At 33.6% G+C, this 21,941-nt stretch overlaps 1 long non-coding RNA gene across 1 annotated transcript in view; it reads left to right on the plus strand.

The window, feature by feature from the left end:
- Positions 1–21,941, plus strand: part of LOC138707275 (uncharacterized) — a 170,107-nt gene that overhangs the window by 47,415 nt on the left and 100,751 nt on the right. The gene's annotated exons all lie outside the window — the stretch shown is intronic.

A 21,941-nucleotide genomic window follows, 5' to 3' on the forward strand; every position in this document is an offset into this window, starting at 1 on the left:
TGTAAGTTGTTTCTATTTATTTTCCCAATTCTACGTTTACACACATACATTATATACATAATAATACACGCCTTCCAGTCAGAAGTAATATATTTGACTCAATGTGCTTTGATTGTAGGCTGAAGCGTACTTACAAATCAAAATGAATATATAAATCATGAGTTATCAGAAATGGAAACGAGATTATGTGAAATATTATATCACATACAGCCTCTTTCAGAGCTGCAGTTTGCCATTTGATTTATTCGTTAATATTATATCTAAGGCTGATTTACTGTTGTAAGATTTAGGCGAGTTTCCCTAAATTTCAATTTTAGCATGTGGATGTGCACACGTACCAATGCTATTAATTTTTAAAAGAGTGTGAATAGCTGGATAAGATCATTTAAATGAATTTAGTATATGTATAAAGTATTTCATTATCATGCATTATTACGAAAAAGTATGATTAACGCCCTACACCCAATCGTATGTTACAGTAGACGTATTGAAGAAAGAGGAATGCTTCGTTCTCTTTTCGGATGGGCTAATTTGCACTAACTCTGGTTATTATTCACAATAAACCATCTCACGTCACTAATCATAACAAAAGAAAATCCCCCTTCAGCAGCCGCCAATAGCTGGTGAGATATTTCTACGTATATAGCTAAAGGAACGAAGATCACTAGAGGGTCCCAGGGAATAAATAATTATAGGAATAGTCTAAACATAGAAATTTAAGAATGGAGATAGATTACAAAAATGGAGGGATAATCTTGTTAAGTAAAGCGCCAATGAATCTCAGCATTTAAAGTAAGCGGAATTGAGTAATTTATTTTAAACTATGTGTAATAGGTATATAAGACGATTGCTGCTATCTACCGTTCTGTCAGATAATCTAGAAAACGGAAGGAATACGCAATCAGTGAAGAGATATTTGGAGACATTAATTGGTATGCTTGACCTAAACTTTTGTTCTACATGCCTAGAAATGACATCGATTGCAAAGAACTTAGAGTGAGAAAAGATGTATTTGAAGACAATTCGTGAACTTTCGATTACAAAGTATGTAGAATCCAAGTTAGTGTCTCCTATCGGAAATACACGATAACTGAGGATTTATTTGTAAGCAATTGATGTACACGATCTAAACGTGTGTTCTACAAGCCTAGAAATGTTATCGGTTGCGAACTATGTAGAATTTAATGTTTGGTTGAGTTAAGAAACTAAATTCTAATACCTCCTCTCTCATCATACTATACCTCACTCCTAGTACCAGGAGACAAATTCTATAGGAACTCTCAAGTACACAATTTTCGGAATTACAGAGACATCTATCAGAACAACAGCAAAATGAAAATGGTACTATAGGGTGAAGCATGAATGACAAATTGAACTATGAAAATATTTTTTTTTGTAAGTTGTTTCTGTTTATTTTTCCAATTCTACGATTACACAAATACATTATGTACATAATAATTCATGCCTTCTTGTCAGATGTAATATTTTTGACTCAATGATTGGGCGAATCTACAAATGCATATAGAGTGTTAGTTGGGAGACCGGAGGGAAAATGATCTTTGGGGAGACCGAGACGTAGATAGGACAATATTATAATGAATTTGAAGGAGGTGGAGTATGATGATAGAGAGTGGATTAATCTTGTAAAGGATAGGGACCGATGGCGGACTTATGTAAGGCGGCAATGAATCTTCGCGTTTCTTAAAAGCCATTTGTCAGTGAGTACGTGCTTTGATTGTAAACCGAAGCGTACTTACAAATCTATATCAATATATAATACAGGAGTTATTAGAAATGGAAATGAGATTATGTTATTGTACAGATACAGACTCTCTTAAAGCTGCAGTTTGCCATTTGATTTATTCGTTAATATTACATCTAAGGGCTGATATACTGTAGTAAAATTTAGGCGAGTTTCCCTAAATTTCAATTTTAGCATATTGTAGATGTGCACACGTACCAATGCTATTAATTTTTTAAATAGTGGGAATAACTGGATAAGGTCATTTATATGAATTGAAAATACCTACAATATTATCGTTATAATCAAAGCTCGGAAGTTGGGGACTTGTGTCTTTGAACGTGGCTAAGCGACCGGACTTCAATGTCAACAAACTCCCGCTTCCAGCACGGAGGTACTGTAAGGTCTGCTATAAAAGTGGTTCCTGGCTGGAACAACATAATGATAATATTATGATAGGTTGAAACAAGTAATTTTATAGCATATATATAACTAAACATGCTAAATACATCAAATTTATAGTTCTGCTCTGTACATTTCATTACAGTGTATGACTACATGCATTCGAAGATTTTCGAACCCATAAATTCTTCGTCTGTTAGTTAAACATGATTTGAAACGAAGGAAACTTATTTCCACGTCACATGAAGTGACGGGAGCAAACTTAATTTTTTTTTATTTTATTTAATTTAACTAGCTACCTAGTGAGTACAAATTGCATTTATAAAATAAAAATGTTTCTAGCCACTACCGTAAGAGCCAGGCTCGTGTACTGTGTGGTCTTAGTGAATAATATAACATACAATTTACAAGGACAGTTTACTAAATACAGTAAGTAACTTAATTCAAACCAATAAATACAACACAAGAGCAAGAATAAAGAAGAAAGAGAAAACGAGAAAAAAATACACATTTAATATAAATTGACAATCCGACAGAAGCCAGTGATATTCAATAAAAACATGAATATGGTCGATAGAAATAAACGGTAAAAAAAGTGCATTTGTTACTATTATATATCATGGATAATTTTACAAATTTCTTTTTTAAAAGTTTCAATTTTAAAAAATTTCAAATTTGAAAAATGGTTTGAAATTTTATTATAAAGTCTTGGGCCTAAATAAAATACTGAATATTTTCACTGTCACTGTTTCCTGTTCGATTTTCAGCAGATCTCGTATCTGAGAAAGATAAGTATATCCTAAATTTTTCTCGCAAATAGTTTCCAATTAGTGTATCACTCCTAGGGAAGGTCCCTCTACGACTTGACTATGGACAAATTTTCCATCAATTTAAAGGACTGCAATGTCTCTCAATTAATGCCCGTTTCCAGCTCTAGTTTATGTGTGGCACAACTTACAAAATATAAACTCTGCATTAGAAGAAAATAATGTATCTCCTCAGAATTCCTCCACGAAATTCTGTACCTAAAATTTAAGAAATGTATTTTCAAACTTCCATAACACCCATTCGAATAACACATATTTTCTCATTCCTCAGACAGACCATTTACCTGTAATTCTCTTAATGTCATTGGCTTCGACATGACACAGTTTCTTCGTTCGTCTTCCTGTCATTCGATGTGGCCACTTCTTAGTACACACGACTGTCCCTGAGCACTTGCAGCGTGAGCTTTGTGTACGTTGTACCTGTAACCTTACTCAAGCGCACGACACACAAGTCCCCAAGTTCCGAGCTTTGGTTATAATGCATTATTAGGGAAAAGTATGACTAATGCCATACAGATAATCGAATGTTACGTATATGATATTATAGTAGACGTATTGAAGTAAGCAAAATGCTTCGTTCTCTTTCCGGATGGGCAAACTACACTGCCTCCTGGTTACTATTCACAATAAACCCTCTCACTTCACTAATTATTACATAACAAACCCCCCCCCACCTCCGTCTATTTTTTTATGTCTTCTTGTGCCTCGAACTCTTCTCCCGTTCACCATTCCTTCCAGTGTATCCCTCAGTAGGCAGTTTCTTCTCAATCAGTGACCCAAGCAATTCCTTTTTCTCTTTCTAATCAGTTTCACCATCATACTTTCTCCATCCACTTTTTCCAACCCAACTTCATTTCTTATTCTCTCTGTTCACTTCACAAGTTCCATTTTTCTCCACATATGTTTCTCTTCATTTCATCGTAATGTCCATGTGTTTTCCCCATACAGTGCCACATTAAACACTTCACTAGTCTGTTCCTTAGTTCTTTTTCCAGAGGTCGCAGAAGATGCTTCTTTTTCTGTTAAAAGCTTCCTTTGCTCATGTTTGCAGTTTTTCTTGGGAAGGATAAATGCTTTAACTTCCCGTTGCTTTCCGCACACCACTGTCCCTTTCGAATCTTAATAGATTCTAGGGGGCCCAAGCGTGGCGGTGAAGAGAGTGGATTTGGCTAATTGGGCCCTCCGGACTTCACCGAAATTCACCGCAAGGGTTAAATATTTGTTCAATCAGGATTTTTGACCCGATCAGATACCAGGAAATCCCAATTAGCCTTTACCCCCCGCATCCTGGACGAACTTATACAAATCATCAGAAAATCTTGGAGGGGAATTGGGCCAATTTTCCCGCAAATGTTTCTTTACTTGTGCCCACGTAGTTCAGTCGGAAGAACGTCGGGATTTTGATGTAAATGTCTGAGGTTCAATTCCTCGTCACTGCTTTTCATTTTATTGTGTTTGAAGATAAGATAATATAATAATGTGAAAAGAAAAAACTAACACCAGTATTATGCAACTGTATTGTTCCAAAGCTAATATTAAATTTATGTTATTTATGTCGCTAAAAACGATAACAGAATATAAATGATAAATTGAATATTACTTATATCGCTAACAAAGATAACAGAATATAAATAACTTCAATATCATTTATACAGGATCACTAAAGCACGATAACATAATATAAATGATAAATATCGGTTTGTTTAATTAATATAAGATATTATATAATATATAATTAATTATTTAAATAAAATTACCTATTTTACAAAGAAAAATGGTTATTTATATTAAATAATTTCTTATATAAATCCAGAGTATTTATATCGCGAAAGAACGATAACAGAATATTAATGGTAACTTGAATATTATTTATAACGCGAAAGAACGGTAACAGAATACAAATTATAATTTTAATATTATTTATATCGCTAAAGAACAATTAAAAAATAAAATGAAAACTTGAACAAAGCCCCAACTCCCAATCTTTCAATCATTAATCGAGCACTCTACCGCTGGTCTTAGAGACACAGATATGAAATAATTCCGTAGTTCCGGAAGTGCTTCTGCAAGGTCATGCATCGTGTAACATCGCCGTGACCAGAAGTGGACTTAGAAAATTTTCGCTGTTCACGAATGCGGCCACTTTTTTTTTTGACAACTGTACTTCTGGTATGGATGATCTTGAAAATTTATGTTCTATATCATTTTATAGGAATTATCGCTTACCACAGAACACAAAGTTAAGTTTACACTTTGTTTCTCATATCTTATATTTTTTCTAATATGTTTTGTACTTACTGTGCTTAGTGATTCTTCAATATCACTGAAGGAAATCCGAAAAAAAAAATCTACATTGCAGCGATATTCCAGATTCAGTGAATATGTCTCTCACCTCAGGGAATTTTTCGCATAGAACAATTTGAGGAATAAAATGTTTCCTTTTGATATAAAAATCCATTGTTTATCGATTTTTCTTATAATAGGAGTGAAAAATATTTTAAGTTTTACTGCAATTGAGAGGTATGCCGGAAGAAATGCGGATAGACCTCTACGCTCTTTTTCGGGAAAATGGTTTAAAAAGTAGTGAATAATTCGCTAATTATAGTAGTGAAATTTTGTTTTGATTGTACTGTACATACCTGCAGGACAGGGCTGCATGCGTGCGTGCGCGCGCGATTTAGTCAGTCAGTCTACAAGTAGAGCTAGTGCTGCGCGTTACCGCATACTGTACTGTGTGTGTTTTCTCTTGGTAGAGACGAAGCAAATAGTTCAATTTAGTCAGTCCAGTTGTTTCCTTTGACTGCTTTTTATGTTCCTTGCTTTAAGAGTAAACAAACTTATGAAACTCAGAGATTCAGACGGAAATATTTTATGTTCTATAAAGAGATTTGTTACAATATTCAGATTTTTGGGCTTATTGTTATCAGAATTATACAAAGAATAAATTTTATTTATTTATGTTCACACAAAATGGAGATTTTCTTTTTCTGTTATATTCAGAGATTTTGCTTTGCGTACTTAATGTCTACTCAGTATATCTGAAATAATGTAAATTACTTTAGAAGTAGATAATAAGTGTCATAAAATGTATCTTTGTTTCAATTCCGTGTGAAATTTAAATCTGAAATCTACATTCAATCTTCTAAGCAAATCATTATATGGATAAAGGGCGTATATACCGAAGTTTTATATGGTACAAATATAAGGAAATTTAATAATATAAATTGCCTAAATGCTACAAAACATTAATTTATACTCGCTAAGATTTTTAATTTAATGTATAATTTTGTTCACTATCTGTATAACATTTTATTCAGGTGCGTTTTAAAATCTTAGATTGCCTGTATCTCAATTCACCATATTGACGTATACGCCCTTTTTCCGACAAACCCCTCAATTATTTGAAAGTTGATGTTCCACTATTTTTTCTTATACCGCTACACTTTTATTCATACATTTTAAGGGCACTGCGAAGTGTTCTGCGTGCTTCTTCAAGCTAACATATTATAAGAATTAGGATATTGAAAAATCTTCTGTAGTAATGTCACGAGAGGTCTGAGATCTGCCGATAAATCCACGAGCGAAGCGAGTGGATTTATCTGGGAAATCTCAGACCTCGAGTGACATTTATTAGGACTATTTCGTGAATAAAATATAAATTTAAATAATATATCCCTAAAATTCGATCACAAAATGTTAATAATTGTATATTAACGAATACTTAACCTATTCAGACATTGTGAAGTTGAAATACTCGTAGATGAATATCGATTATTGCAATAAAGAAATTCGATGTTATTATTCAGTAATGCCAATTGCGAAAAGCGAAATACAGATTTAACAATGTTAATTACATGCACTGCACTTTTCTCTTATTATTATAACCAATACATTTTCATTATCTGCTGAAATCATAATTTAATTTAACAGTAACAGTGGGGACAGCAAAATGCAGTTTGATCAAAGACAATTTGAACGTCTATTAATTGTTTAATTTCAATACAAATGTTATAGGCTACAATTTTATAGGTTACATTACCTGTGTAAGCAGGACCAATGTCAGCTGTGCCTTATTTCGACAGTTATTTACAATCAGTGCTACACGAAAGCATTTTTTATAGCTCGACAAACGCATTCTCGCTGTAGTGTGTAACGGAACTAAAACTGCATCTATGCAGTTCAATATTCCAATCGCGTATGCGTGCAATCTGGGAAGAATATTGAAAGAATCAAGTTTAAAAGGTACGTTCAATTAAGATGCATAAAGATTTTGTGTCTATATGGTCCGCCGTTTTGAACGTCGTCTTCACTGCGTAAATATATTAATTAATAATAAATATCAATCTTGCATTCATTGCTTTAAAGTTGAAAGAAAAGTTTAACCGTGTAGTTGCATCTTAATGTATTCATGATCACCAATTTACGAGGAAACAGTTGGCGACAACGACTAAACAAAAGAACGAACATGCGATAAATTGATAGCGATAAATCTAGCTGCAGAAATTATCGCAAAGTCTGACTGTGATTGGTTGGAATTAAAAATTTTATTACACTTCATTGGTCGAAAATGGAATGACGTCATATAAACGAAATAGTCTTATTAAAAGTGTCTAAATTTAAAAGTGCATTTTTATCATAGCTCTGGTTGCTAATTAATTCATGATATGGAAAATCATGGTAGAATATATACTGATAGGTACTCTTTTTTGAAAGAGACTAGAAATCATAACCTGTTCAATTTTTTTGTTCTGTTTTTTTAAACTTTACTCGTCACTGGATGTTAAAGATTTTGTAAGTTATTCATTTAGTATCATTTAAAAAAATATATTAAATTGTGATCTGGTTTAATTAACTTTTACCGGTATTGTTTTATTTAAGTGAATGATAAAATGTGGCTAAAATTCTCAAACTCCCATTGACATCTCCAGGCAATGTATGTGAACAAAAATTCAGCCTTCTATTTCAAATACTTTCTAAGAAAATTATACCTGAAATGTAAAAATCATCAGTTACAGGAAATACAAAAAACAAAAACACAGCAATTGTTGACGCAGCCAGAGCGCCACTTTCGAAAACTCATTATAAAGCATTTAAATATTCGAAATCAAGAGAAAAACAACAAATATTTTTTAAGGAAAGCTTTCTTGATGTTTTGAAAAGAAAAATAAAAAAACATTTTTAATCGTAATCACTTTCCTAAAACCGTACAGAAGGATACCGTATTTTATATAGGTTCTTTCCCCGATAACATTACAGGAATAATATGAGTGTAGTGGTCTACCACCATGAATGAAATTTAATCGTACAATAATTACATAACCTTCTATTATTAATGATACAGAAAGTGGTGTTCTTATTTTTGTTTCACCATGTGAGGAATTCAGGAAAGTGATTTTTTTTCTCAGAAGTAAGTTCGGTGAGATGCTGTATACGAAAGAATAAAGTAAAGAAATGATGCAGTGTGAACAGCTCTTTCTGTCTCTTTAAAACGGCTCTGAAATATAATATAACTTAGATTCACCATAAAATATAATGACATAACGTGTACAGACTTGTAAATAAACACTCAAATGTTTCAAGTTACTACCTCAACTCTGGGAATGAAACGGACACTAACCGTTTTTACTACTCTGTATTTGGTAAGCGATGTCCTTATTCTCAAGGTGAATCCCATTAAGACTGGTCCAAAAATAAATCATTCGCATGCAAACTGAAATGCCTGCAGAAATTTTAAGGGATAAAAGGTATACTCTAAAGTCGTACTTTGTATAATGAAATTGAATTGAATGTGGCGATATGGAAAGGAGACTGGAAAAGAAGAAAGATCCTGAACTAAGAGATTAACAATAGGATTACAAATTAATATGATGGGCAATGTAGAAAACAAAGGGCTCTGATGAAGTGGAAGAAACCAATTAGTTTGTAGTGAACGGACAAAAAAATGCAATAAATTCAGCAAAAGCAATAGAGGGATTAAGTTTTGAAAGAGCGTGATACAATTCACTTTTGAAATTAAGTGCATCATATCATTTTGTAGTATCTGAGAGAAGAGATTATAAAATGTCCGATGAGTATAGGATAATATAAATATGTCTGTCTGAGATTTTAATTCATTAAATTTTCCTCTACAGAGGGATTAAGTTTTGAAAGAGAGTGATACAATTCACTTTTGAAATTAAGTGCACCAAATCATTTTGTAATATCTGAGAGAAGAGATTATAAAACCTCCGATGAGTATAGGATAATATAAATATGTCTGTCTGAGATTTTAATTCATTAATTTTCCGCTACAGTCCGTATTATTATTATTATTATTATTATTATTATTATTATTATTATTATTATTATTGCTGCTACTACTACCGTATTTTTTAATAATAAAATAAAAACCACGGCATACACTCCTTCGTAATGTTGAATGCAAAAGAAATGGTAGTGAAGGATTCATTGCGTGTCTCAAACAAGAATGTGTCGTACAGCCGTTCCAAGAAAAAATGACCGCACTCTTGTTCCTGTCAAAATCAAAGTTTTAACGCACGGTTCACTCGTCGTTTCAGGAAGACAGGTATGTGACCTCCTAATCGATAATCGACAATCGAGGGTTAATTGAATGTTCGTCACTCGGATGATCTTCGCAACGCCGTCTGTGGTATACTGGGTAGAACTCTGGTGTCACATGAAGGATATTGGGTTCAATGCCGGCAGAAAATTTTATTTTATTTCGGAAAACGTATTATGTGTCTTTCTCGTGTTAAATTTTACATTACCTCGTTAACAGGGTGAAACATGTTAACGATGTAATGTAAAATTTAACACGAAAAAGACACATAATACGTTTTCCGAAGTGATATAATGTTAAAAGTTGTGTAATCAAGATGTATTTATTTCATTGTTTAATTTCTCACTCCAACTGAAATTTAATGCACTTTCTACTGTTTTTAGATTATTTCAGTTAATCCGGACTTTCGTTAACCGGTCAACTTCTACCCCAATTAGTCCGGATTAACGAGGTTTCATTGTATATGGGCTATTCCATCTCAAATCGACCGAAATATAGAGAAAATAGACCTTGCAATTTTTAAATACAATGAAACTTTTTCTGTCCGTTGACAACTGTGATACAATGCTTTGTGCAAAGTTTGAGGCATCAGAACTTCATACTGTTTAAATTAAAAATATTTAAATTTATCGTATTTACATAAAATTAGCAACTTTAAACTGTTGTGGCTCCGAAACCCTTTCACCCAATGATCAAAATCATGGTTTATTTTGATGCTGAGAAATTAAAGTTTATATTGACATGTAAACAGTTTTTTTTTTTACTTTTTATGGAAATAGAGAAATTTAGATTTTTCTTCATTAAGACGCCTTTGACCACGAAAAAATATTTTTAAAATGTATGGTTAGATTCCGCATTAAAAGTACAAATAAACACATATTTTTTACTGGTGCACCGTTGATAAGAAAGTACTGAAAATATCAAATAAAGAAAATAAATAGTACGCACGTGAACTAACTAGCTGACTTTGAGGCGGGAGTTGGCCGAGACAAACAAGGCCAGGAGACAAACACGTGATGTTTCGTCTATTAGCGCATAGCTGGGCTAGCTTTATCACAAGTTTTCATAAACACAGGAGTAAAATGACGCCCAACGCTCGCTTATCTTCAGCTCTCGGCCAGTGCGTGCAGTACTGCGCCGTTCAAGTCCAGGCGTGGAAAATAATTTATTTGATACCCTCGAAACTTATTGCCGAGTCACTAAGCAAACAATGCCGAATCCCTCTTAATAATGCAAGGTTTTTTCTCAATATTTTTTTACATTTTTACAAATGGGCAAAAAGCCTAAAAGTAAGTAAAATCAGATTATATCTCTCTCTGTATACAATAAAAATAAGGATTACTTCTTAACATAACCTACCAAATGTCAGCTTCAAAATAAGCTCCCGTTCAATGTTCTGCAGTAAATGTTTCCAGAGTTCTAAGCGCTGAAAGAGGCTTGTTTTTATAAAATACGCTAAATTTGTCCCTCAATAGTACGAAAACCGCTTGACTTTCGATAGTATATTTTTGAAAATGCACTGTCCTCAGCACCTTGTATAAATAGGGAAAAAATTAGAGTATTAAAAAATGCGAGGTTTTTACTGATCGATTTCATATGGAATAGCCCATATGCATATTAATTAGAAAGGTGACAACCTTAGAGTAATGTATACTTTGTGATTGAAATTTTATTAAATAACATCCAAAATAATACATCGTAGGTCTACTCGGCAAATTCAAAAGCGTATTGCCTCTTGTATTGTAAGGGTTTTAAAACATTCATTATAATTACAAATAGAATAAAAGTTATAGTGACGATATTTAATTTCGTAATTGTATATTAAATTGAGAGATAGCCGGCTATTTATATTCTCTCAAAAATTCTGTTTCAAGAGAATACTTGAACTGGATTACTTACATTACTCTCATTTAATATTGGCAACGCTGCATTAATCCTGTAACTCTGAAAGCTTAGTGGTGCTTTTCGAAATTGGGTGCTGGAATAAATTGCTATATGAAAGTGCTAATACCGGAAACAATGAGCACTTGACTATTAAATGAAGTGTTACAATCGAATGAGAAGGAATTTTAAGCTCTCGTCAATCACTGATCTGTATCTTTCCCAGTTTGTAGCGTTCACACTTAGAAATTTTACAGACCAACGTCCGATTCCCAACAAGGTACAGTAAGTGGCATTTGTCATCGTGTTCATTCTGTTGTACTTCACGCGTTTCTATTGCGCAGATGCCGAATATGTGCCTCTCTTTCATTCATATCTTTTCCTCTTATTCTAATCGTCTCCTTCGGCAGAGTTTGTGTCAGTAAATATAATTGAAGAGTACAGTAAGTGGCATTTGTCATCGTGTTCATTCTGTTGTACTTCACGCGTTTCTATTGCGCAGATGCCGAATATGTGCCTCTCTTTCATTCATACTATTTCCCCTTAGTCTACTCGTCTCCTTCGGCAGAGTTTGTGTCAGTAAATATAATTGAAGAGTACAGTAAGTGGCATTTGTCATCGTGTTCATTCTGTTGTACTTCACGCGTTTCTATTGCGCAGATGCCGAATATGTGCCTCTCTTTCATTCATACCTTTTCCCTTATTCTAATCGTCTCCTTCGGCAGAGTTTGTGTCAGTAAATATAATTGAAGAGTACAGTAAGTGGCATTTGTCATCGTGTTCATTCTGTTGTACTTCACGCGTTTCTATTGCGCAGATGCCGAATATGTGCCTCTCTTTCATTCATACTATTTCCCCTTATTCTAATCGTCTCCTTCGGCAGAGTTTGTGTCAGTAAATATAATTGAAGAGTACAGTAAGTGGCATTTGTCATCGTGTTCATTCTGTTGTACTTCACGCGTTTCTATTGCGCAGATGCCGAATATGTGCCTCTCTTTCATTCATACCTTTTCCCCTTATTCTAATCGTCTCCTTCGGCAGAGTTTGTGTCAGTAAATATAATTCAAGAGTGCAGGGGAAAAACAATCAAAGTCACAATTCTCATAAAAGAGTCATGTAACTGACAAATACAAGGAATTTCAAAAATAAATATGGGGAAAATAAAAATAATATTGAAATATCATCAGTGTGGTAATCCTGTTATCCTTCTTGCTAGAAGGACTGTTAATATGTTGATGTCAGATTAAATAATATCTTAATAGAACATTATCTGTGATTTATTAGTACATTATGCAACGAGCCTATAATGGTAGTAATTAAGACGCGAGCATGTTTGCTTATGAAACGAGCGCTAGTGAGTTTCATAATTTTCATACCAGCATCTTAATTACCATTATAGGCAAGTTTCATACGACTTTTTATGCTCGACCATATTTCTAGCCACCGGCGTGGCTCAGTCGCTTAAGGCGCTTGCCTGCCGTTCTGAAGTTGCGTTCGGGCGCGGGTTCGATCCCCGCTTAGGCTGATTACCTGGTTGGGTTTTTTCCGAGGTTTTCCCCAAACGTAATGTGAATGCAAGGTAATCTATGGCGAATCCTCGGCCTCATCTCGCCACATATCATCTCACTATCACCAATCTCATCGACGGTAAATAACCTAGCAGTTGATACAGTGTCGTTAAATAACCAACTAAAATAAAAACCATATTTATAACTTGAAATTATTCATACGTATTCATGTTATGGTTATGTAAGTGAGGAGCGGAACTGACCTGAATTGTGAGATGTGCGCAGACGCGAAAGTATTGATTTTTTCCGAGGCACGAATGTCATGACCTTGATATAATCTAGAGAATAACATGAAAATTAGTCCTGATATAACCTGGAAATTGATTTAGAATTAAAAAACGAGATGACAAATTGAATTTATTTGAATATTATTTACAATTAACGCTAATTATTATAGTAACAGAACATAACCTTCTGCGACAGTATTGGATTTCCAGCCTCCGTGACTTTTCGCTAATTGTTTTTCGACTGCATATCCGAGAATAATCGATAATTGCGGTTTTATAATGGTACAATGCTGATTTCTCATTGGCTGAACAACTGAATTGTGATGAGTAGGTGTACTTTAATGAGGTGCATTAAAGGGCTACTACCAGGTGTATAATTACTACATTTCGGCATGGTCGAGCATAAAATGTTAAACCACATTCTAAAAGAGAAAATTCTATGTAATTCAAATAAGGCACTCTACAAAATGATATGCTCTATCTTGCGAGAACATTTCTGGTAATTTACCACTTTCAAATCGTTTGTGTATAATTCCATTGTGAAATTGTAGTGTTCACTGTTAGGATGGAAGTTTTTAATTACAATACCGCCTATTTCTTGTTCTTCCCTGAGTGCAGGTCCGTAACAATGGCTTATTAACGGAAGGCGCACCTTGACGCTTGTGTTGGCTACAATTAAATTGCAATACATTTCAATAATTTTAAATATCCTCAACTGAATGTTAATGAATATATTAATTTTTCATTTGCAGAATAACATTTAAAAGTTTATTTAATGTGTTCCGTTATTTACTGTTTATTTTTTGAGAAAACAAGAATTTATAGCTCTTCAAGTTATCAAAGATACACCAGAAAATTTTAAGGAATAGTTTCATCATTGTCATTTAGTAGAAATTGAAACCTCATTCATGAAAAGAAAGGCAATAACCCAACCATCTTGATTCCAATCTACCTTCGTATAGAGCTCATATTTTGTTTTCGTCTACCTGTCCCCGTCTCTCTCTTTTCTTTTCATTTTCCTGTCATTAATAAATTTTTAGAAGGTTATTCTACGACGCTTTATCAACATCTAACGTTATTTAGCGTCTGAATGAGATGGTGATAATGCCGGTGAGGTGAGTCCGGGGTCCAGGACCGAACGTTACCCAGCATTTTCTCATATTGGGTTGAGGTAAAACTCCGGAAAAACCTTAACCCTTTCTTACCTATAGATACCATATGGCAATAATTAACTTTATAGCATTTATATACTTGTATGTTACATATGAAGGTAAATTTCGCAGGATAACTTCCATTTCAATACATTTTCATCAGTATAGTTTTGTTTCAAATGTTGCCACTCCCGTAACTTGGTCACTGAATTGGTCCTAATACAGCTATTTGTTTCAACATGGATTGCTTGTAAATTTAATTTGGGTTAGACAGGGTTAACCAGGTAACTTGCCCCGACCGGGAATCGAACCCGGGCCACCTGGTTTCGCGGCCATATATATACACCAATCTATCAATAATGTTATTGGTAAATTACATATCTGCCGACCACCCTGTTCACATGTTTATCAAAGCCACCGGCGTACTCAGTCGGCGCTTTCCTGACCATATCCGGAGCTGCTCTCGGGTGTAGGTTCGATTCCCGCTGGTTGGGTTTTTTCCGATGTTTTACCCAGCCGTGAGGCAAATGTCATGTGATCTATGACGAAACATCGGACTCATCCCGCCTAATGCCATGTCGCTGTCACCAATCCCATCGGCGTCAAATAACAGAGTAGTTGATACACCGTCGTTAAATAACCAACTAAAGGAAAACATTCAAATTCAAATTCAAATTTATTTACAATTTACATTTGAATTGAATACATATGAATAGATACCCGAAATGAGCATAATGCTCGTGCTCGGATACAGTCCAGTAGTCTACATAAATTTTACAGGGGTCAAATAATAATGCTAATGATATAAATAATAGTAATAATAATAATTAAAAAATAATAATAATAATAATAATAATAATAATAATAATAATAATAGAATAATCGTGACAGAAATGATGCAAAGATTGTAATAAAAAATAATTCATGAATAATAATAATAATAATAATAATAATAATAATAATAATAATAATAGTAATAATAATAATAATGATAATAATGATAGTGATAAAACAAATTTATTTACAATAATAAAATAAATATTAAGTCGGATAAAATAAAATATAAAACCACTAGCGAGAGTTAACACAACTTAAATAAGCATATAATAACCGGAAAAAATGCCAAACTCGAAAATCAACAGTAAAGTTCGTTGTATCGCAGACGACAGCAACCGCCGTATTGACATTGTGTTGTGCATTAATAGTAGTAGTGGGGAGCTGAAAGTCTACGTAACTGCCGTTCTCTTCCAATCTTCTCGTACAATCATGGGAAGTTAATGCTGAAAGAACAAAATGTCTACGAGTCAAACTGTTCATTATTACCAGGATAAATACAAATAATACTGAAATATATTAATCGAGTTTCAGTTATAGATCTGTCCTTTTGTGCAAGAGGTATCATATCAAAATATTTTATGAATGGCGGGGAAAATATAAATTTCGAGAACTTTCTAGTGACAAGTACAATCAAGTGTATCTGTGGCGATGCTAAGGAATCATTTATTGGAGATATACACTGTTATTAATTAAGAAAATGATCTATTTATATTTATTACAATGTTTTATCTTATAGGGTACATGCATCAGATAAATACAATAAAAATTAGTACCATATAATGCTAGTAACACTTAAAAAAATTATAATAAAATTTATGAAATATCATAAAACATTTTCACTTTATTTTTAAACTTAAGAATGTGTAAATTGCTTAGGTCTGAATTATTTTTCAATACTGAATTGTATAGTCTTGGTCCATAATTCCTACTGTGTCTTAATCCAGCTGTAGTGTGGCATTTAGGTTCTGCCAAAAGAGTTGGGACATTTCTTCTGGTGTTATGTATATGTTTTTCAGTTATAAAATTCATTCGATTTTTGTGAAAATAAGTTAGTAATGTATGTTTATATATTTGCTCAATTTTTAGTACTTGGAATTCAGAATAAATAAATTGTGTCGGATAATCAAGTGGTTTATGCAGACAAATTTTGATGATACGTTTTTGTAATAATATTAATGGAGTTAAGATAGTCTTTGTCATTCCACCCCATCCTATTATTCCGTATTGGATGACTGATGGAAACAAGGCTAGATAAACTACACGGAGAACATAGATAGGCATATTTATTCAATTACAAACCTCTGTACTAATATACTTAACTAGATATATAGCCCTATACCTAGTCACCTACTTAACAAACTACCAACGTACATAACTATCTACATGTCATAACTTAGGCTGGTATTCATATTCGACACTTTCGATTAAAGTGTCCTTTGGAAGACGCAAAGTATCACTTTTCCGTTGCACAGTCGACACTTTGGTGCAAAGGAACACTTTGGATGAAAGTGTAGTTCCGACCACACTTTGAGCCGAAAGCGGCATTTTGTATAAAAATGGCGGACGTCTTGGAAGTTGTCGAATTATTAGAACGTGCGGAAGAGATGGCACAATTAGTGGACAATGTACAAATTAGAGATAGGCCTAAAGACAATCCCGTGGAATTTTATAATGATACAGAATTAAAAAAAAAACGGTTCCGATTTGATAAAGAAACTTATTGAGATTGCTTTTATTTTCGATGACTGGTTGACAAAAACGAATAATAGACGTTTGCCAGTGCCTCTAATAATACAGTTATTGACTGCATTAAAATTCTATGCTACAGATTTGTACCATACATTAATATATATATATATATATATATTTATATTTATATATATAATATTATAGTTCAGGCATTTCTGTAGTAACATTCGTATATTTATAACCTCAATTCGATGAAGTGATATGTAGGTAGATATGCCTATACAACCTATTTTTTTATTACTGAAACGAATTTTTTAATTTAAATAATATTAAACTAACTTCAATCTAATGTAGCCATAATTATTTTAAATTAGCATTGAGAGACCTCACGTGCCTGCCTTCTAAGCAGATTCCATAATTATATTGGGTTTAAAATGATTTTGATTTTTGTTGACTACCTGTATTTTGAGATAAGATTTATCTTCATGCTGATATAATCATTACTGTTTTGATACCGGTAATAACTTATATATTTTCGCGCCGGTAAGCAATACATTTACTGTCTCTAGTTCATGTGCAGTCATAACCTCACCATGAAAAGAGATCTCATACTATTAGGCCTATTTTGTTTTGCAGTGTAGAAATTTGGCATTCAAAATATTCCTGAAGAGCAGACAATAATGGAAACGAGAGAGAGAAAATAGTAGTAGTAGTAGTAGTAGTAGTAGTAGTAGTAATAATAATAATAATAATAATAATAGCAGTAGTAATGTGTTTATCTCATTCCTTTTTTACTTCTATTCACTATTAACGAAAAAGACAAAAATGAAAATAAGGAAATAATACGATATATCAATGAAGCAGATACGCATAAAACCTAACCTAACGATATAAATTTAATGATTATATATATATATATATATATATATATATATATATATATATATATATATATATAATCATTAAATCTGTCCTCAGTCCAACTTAACCTAACTAGCCTATATAAACTAATAGAAGATATGTAGGCTACAAAATCTAACCGAACTGTATAAATCAGTGGAACGGATACATACAAAATCTAACTTAGCGACATAAATCAATGAAAAAGATATGTACAGAAACTAATCTAATTATATAAATTAATGGATCAGTTATGTACTGTACAAAACCTAACCTAATTTCACCAGCAGTATCACTATTTAATAAACTGTTATATATCTGAACTGACTGAAATAATCTAAACTATCGGCAACAAAAACTAGAAACTGAAATAAAACAACTTTAAATATATATTTTCTTCCTCGCGCAATCAATAGGCTCCCAATTCAAATCACAAGCATTGTAATTTGTAGGTTATACGTCATTAATTTGTTATTGTTTGTTCACTTGTTTTGAAAGGCATTGTGGGACTTCTATTACCAACCAAATTGTAACTCTACACTTTGCTGGCGTAAAGTGACACTTTGTAAAGTGCACTTCTTCAATAGTCTATGAATACCACTAATATGAAAGAGCCACTTTCGTCAAAAGTGTCACTTTGCAAAGTGGTGATATAAAGTGTCGACTATGAATACCAGCCTTAGTCTATGCTATACTAGTCCCCCTTAAAGGAAGAGGCACGGCCTAGGACTGCTTTCACACGTACACTGCTTGGTAGGGATCATTGTGTGCACCGTAGCTTGTAGAAAGAACCTTATGGTGGGGGTAAGCGAGCCCGCTAGCTGTAAGTAGAAGAGTAGCGAAGGAGGGAAGTTTCTCAGTCAAATTCTTCCCCTGACACGCAGAAAGCTTTCACGAGGTAACGAATGGCCTATACCCGGGGTGGAATTATATGCATGCCATAAGTCCCTCCCGCTCTACAGATTAGCCTACTGACCGCCCACAAACACCCCTACAGTCTGTAGACTCTCTTTCACCTTTCCACGTAGGCATCACCGCGATCTCTCAACCCTCAGTCTTACGAGACACTAGCCCGCAATCGATTCTGCATCGGTCGCAAGGCCGAAATGGTGAAGGAAGCTGAGATTACGAAAGAGGGGAAGTGTAGATAATGTGGAGTGTGTTGGTGGAGTGAGAGGAAAACGGGAGTATCCAAAGGAAAACCGTCTGCAACTGTTCATCATAAATTCCATTACGACCTGGCCGAGGATCGAATACAGGCCGCACAGACGCTTGTGTAATATAATCCAATGTAGTTTTTTTTTTACATATCCTAATAAATTCTTGTAGTATGGCATCTTTCGACTCATATTGAATGATCTGTCAGACATCGGGCCAGCACGACGTTAGTGTTCCGCCTAAATGTCCGCTCCCACTTAGTGGAATCGAACCGAATAAAAGCGAAACGTCTACCGTCGCTCACATCTAGTGGAATCGAACCGAACCGAACCGAAGTGTGTAGAGATTAAAATCAATCGCATAATGACTTTAACACAGCTGTGAAGAGGCGGAAAGAGACGAAATAAATAAAAAAAAAAAAAAAAAAGGAAATACTGGATAAATGTAGCATTTTCAGTTTATTTGACTATATTCTGAGAGGTGAAGCAGAATTCCGTTCTTTAGCTCTGCTTTAGATTTTAACTTTTACCTGATATTTTCGTTGCCGGTAATTTATTTATTTCGCTTCAAGCATTATCACGAGAATAATTATTACATTAGTACTTTTGGGTGCTATTCATAGACATTTCGCTAGCCCGCGCTACGAGCGTGCTAAACTAGCCCCTGGTATCGACTGATACTTGTACAGGATTCATATATATCATATATCACATCATATCATATCATATCATATCATATCATATATCATATCACATCACATCACATCACATCACATCACATCACATCATATCATATATCATATCATATCATATCATATCATATCATATCATATCATATCATATCATATATCATATCATATCACATATATCATATCATATCATATCATATCATATCATATCATATCATATCATATCATGTCATATCATATTACACATATCATATCATATCATATCATATCATATCATATCATATCATATCATATCATATCATATCATATCATATCATATCATATCATATCATATCATATCATATCATATCGCTAACACTGGTTTATGAATACGAAAAACGTTAGTCCGCGCTAAGAATGTCTATGAATATGGCCCTAAGTGTTGTGTCAAAGAATAGCGGAATTCTTCTTCGTTCATATTATTAAAGTGTAATTTTCTGTATACGTACTGTTTCAGAAATTACTTTCAGTAAACAAATTATGCTACCAAAAATGTATACTACTCAATTGTTTTTTTCACGAAGGCTTTACGAGAACTTACGACAACACCCGAAACAAAAAGATCAGTTCCGGCAATGGAATAAATATTCTAGTAGCTCATGAATTGTGTTTGAAGAGTCCACTGCAAGAATGATAGATGTTATTTTCTTGTCAAAAATGAACCAAGACTGTCAATGCATAGCTTAAGACATATAGAATGTACACAGAGAGTTATATGGCATTAACACTGATAGTCATTGTCCAGTAATGGTCAGAAAATCACAGTTAAGCTTTGAGCGCTAAGGATTTCAAACTTTCAATTGCTTCTCCTGAAAAATGTATTCCAAATGACATCCGTCATTCTTGCAGTGGACTCTTCATTTCATTTGGTTCCATTCGACGCCCGCTTTCTGCTATCTTCCATTTAAATACATTGTGCAGAGAAATTCTGTTCGATTGGATTCCGCCAAGTGGGAGTGGGCCATCAGACAGCGCAAGACTTGAGTAGACGTTTCAATCTTACAAATTTGTGTGTAATTATTATTCCGTAAATTCGTAAGCGTACTCTTATTGATGAAGAAATAACATGGATTAAGAATCAAATAATTTAACGTTTGTTAGGAAAAGTGAATTTTTATAGAGCGCCGTGCTTTTGCTGCAACCTGCAACACAGTAGTGTCAGAAAAGTTGCCTTCGCAGTAGGCAGTAGTAACGATTCAACATGGACTCTTACTTTGTGAGTAGTCCGCCAAGTAATGTTTCCGTCGATTTCAAACCATTGTGTTCTCTTTGTTTTTATTACACCCCCATATCGCTTAGACGGCACAACACACGGAAACTATGTGCAAGCTACCTCCGCAAGCAACATTTCTGTCTAGTTTTACGAATAGTATCAGAGTTCATACACGTGTCGACAAGGGCTGAATTCAGACCTTGATGAGAATTTCCAGAACCAACATAAGGGGACATCTGTGTAAGTCGTACATTTCCTACCACGTTATGTTATATCCTACATAGTAAAGCGTTTGTCACGCACTTTTATGGATTTCGCTTTTTTGTTCTTTTAATATGTAGAAATGAAACACTAACCGCTGAGTGCAGTACGTTTAACCAGAAGATGTTTCGCTCTCTATCCAGTAGAAATGGGCAGTAGGTATGTGACTTTAAAATGCTCAATTAATAGACCTACACGTAATCAATGGAAGTCCTAATTTATTCGTCTCCAATTACATTGTCTGCATGGGTTTTGTTGTTATGAAAAATAATAAGTGCTTCTGAATCGGAATTTCATGCTGATTTAAAAGCTGAAATCTGTTTTTGTTAACCGCGTCAGAATTTTTTGCAATTCAATTTTTTTTTCTAATATTTTTCATAATATAGTAAATCATTATTTTTCTGCGCTTGAAATTTGTTGAGATCAATTATTTTTAAATGCACGACAGTTTATAATTTAAACTATGAAAGAATATCCTTCCATCTATATTGAGTAAAGCCTAGTCTTCCTATTCCCGCCGTTAAATAGCTTAAAATGATCTACGGGTAAGACATACTTTATTCCTGAGGATTCTTATCTGTCTTCACCCAACATCATCTATAAATACAACTATTATTATTATTATTATTATTATTATTATTATTATTATTATTTCCGTGCAGGAATTCTGCGTTATCATGTGATGATAGTGCATACATTTAATTTTTACTGCAAACACAAGAGGACTGCCATATTTTTTAAGCATCATAATCCAATCATTTGTTAATATATTTACTTAATTAATTTACCAAATCAAAGAT

The sequence above is a fragment of the Periplaneta americana genome, chromosome 10 (assembly GCF_040183065.1).
Source record: "Periplaneta americana isolate PAMFEO1 chromosome 10, P.americana_PAMFEO1_priV1, whole genome shotgun sequence".
Classification (NCBI taxonomy): domain Eukaryota; kingdom Metazoa; phylum Arthropoda; class Insecta; order Blattodea; family Blattidae; genus Periplaneta; species Periplaneta americana.